Here is a 2512-nt window from a genome sequence, read left to right as displayed (position 1 = left end):
GACCAACTATTGTAAGAGAATCAGTTTCTGCAAGTTGCCATTCATGACAGAAAGTTCACACACATCCTCTCACTGCCCTCCATTCATTATCTGGAGCCTAAAACAGAAAATTTGATGTATTACGATATAAACAGAAAGGTCAGTCTTGTCTATCAAGACAAAAGCTTGTTAGAGAGACAGAACTATCCCCCTTTTCTAATGCTCTGAGTCATCTCCTCAGGGTAGATTACTTCCTAACTTCTGGAAAAATAAAGGGACAGGTAACAAAGTCCTTGCCATTTACCCAGACAGGATATAAAGTACCCAATGATAATTTCTGAATGCTGAGAGATTTATTGACTGATGGGGAACTGAAAGGAAACCCTGCCCCACAAACCCCTGAATAGGAGTGTGATTGCCCAAAGGTAGTGTCCTGGGCTCTTTGAGCAATCCACAGGAGACCCTGCCATTGTCTTGTACAGCTCCTATCACAACTGGCATTTGATACTCATTCTATAGAGGTCCATTAGTGAATGTTACCAGTGATTTTGGCTCTCAGTTCTTGAGTTTGGTACAGAAAGAATTCAGAGCCAAGAACACTAGCACAAGAGGAAGTTTATTTAGCATGCAAAGCAAAAGCACACTCAAAGGAAAGATTAGACCAGGTTGCTCAGAGAGCGGCTTTGGTCTTTTACAAAGAATGTTGGGGAGATAGAAGTAAGCCAGCTGGCCTGCATGGACTCAGGAAACAAGTTACAGAGGCGAAAGAACGGCCCTTGGAGACAGGTTTCGGGGGTTTTCCTGGAGTCAACTGCACTACCCATTGCTCCCCCGGTTACAAGTTTCCCGGGGACCCTTACAACGTAGGAGAAAGCAAAGATAGGGGCCTGAGGAAAGAAGGCACTTGGGATGCTCTAGACTGAGAGAAAGTGTGCACTAGGTCCTCTGTCTTAAGGGTCTTTAAAGGCAGACATTTTAAGGGAGGGTCTGAATAGAATATTCATCAGCTTTCCCTATGCCCTTTAATATGATGATTCATAAAAATGAGCATATGAGATCAAGGTTGTGGTCTCTATTGATTGGTCAGTGTTAGGGTAGTGGGTCATTAGTCATTAAATCTGGTCCTGATGTCAGCCATGGTATCATTTCCTCTGGTTTTGCTGCTTTTCTGGGTCTGGAACTGAAACACAACTGAAGCCTAGATGTTATCTCTAGTTTGACCAAAATTCTGTCTCTGTGGTCAACAGACCTGAGGCTTTGTTCCTAAGATTATTTGATGCTGATCAGAACCTCATTGTCCTGAGGACTTGCTTAAAGGAGTGGATATGCAAGGGAGAAGGTGGTAGGTGAGTCAGGGTGCTCATTTTATAATCTGGGGAATTAACAGATATTGTTTATATTTGAAAGATCAGGAAATTATCCTATGGGAATATTACTTAAAGGTGCAAGGATAAGATAGGAAAGAAAAATTTTAAAGCAGGTTATTAGGATGGTGATCAACAATGAGGAATGAATAGAAATTGTGATACATCTCTTGATGGAATGCCATTCAGTCAATAAAATGGATGTCATTTAGACATAGGAAAATGTTTGAAATATAATTTTAAGTGTAAAAAAGTAGGTTATAAAATGTTTGTTATAAAATATCTAGTTATTTCTGGATGATAGACTTGTGGATGGTTGTTTTATACTTCATTCATCCAACTAATTTTTATAGTTTAGCCATTCAAAAGGTTTATTGGGTGCCTACCATGTTTTAACATTTGCTATGGACTGAAGTAGTGAATATGACAGTTTATAAATACAATCAAATCTCTGTTACACAGTTTACATTTCAGAAAGGAAGATATATATTGAACCAGTGATAATTTAAAACTGTGATCTTAAAAAAAATGTGATCTTTATGATGGAGGACATTCATGATATTAGGAGAACATAGAACACAGGTCCTAAACCTAATCTAGGAATCTGGGAAAGATTCCTTCAACCAATTAGTTTTCTTTTAATTAAGAGAGGGGTTGTTTTTTTTATTTGTGGTGGTTTTTTTGTTTGTTTGTTTGTTTGTTTTTGTTTTTTTAGTAGAGATTCACAATTAGGAGCAGTGTTACCTCAATTACTAAAAATGTATGAACTCAGAAAAATTTCTCAAGGGAAACAACAAAATGTTAATTGAGATCATCTTTAGATTCTGGAATCTGAGTAATTTTGTATTCTTCTTTATACTTCTGTAATTTTTCCAAGTTTCCTACAAAGAAGGTGAATAGCTTTGATAATCAAAAGAGAGTATTAGAAGTGACTGTTACCTGTGAAGCAGTTAGATATTTGTGCTATTTAATATCTTTCTATGGAAGCAGAAGGTAGTTAGTTACTAATCTATCTATCTAAAGCAGGGGTCCTCAAACTTTTTAAACAGGGGGCCAGTTCACTGTCCCTCAGACGGTTGGAGGGCCGGACTATAGTTTAAAAAAATTTTGGCTCTCAGTTCTTGAGTTTGGTACAGAAAGAATTCAGAGCCAAGAACACTAGCACAAGA

This window comes from Myotis brandtii, unplaced genomic scaffold, assembly GCF_000412655.1.
Source record: "Myotis brandtii unplaced genomic scaffold, ASM41265v1 scaffold10402, whole genome shotgun sequence".
Taxonomy (NCBI): Eukaryota; Metazoa; Chordata; class Mammalia; order Chiroptera; family Vespertilionidae; genus Myotis; species Myotis brandtii.
This window is presented reverse-complemented; position numbering follows the sequence as displayed.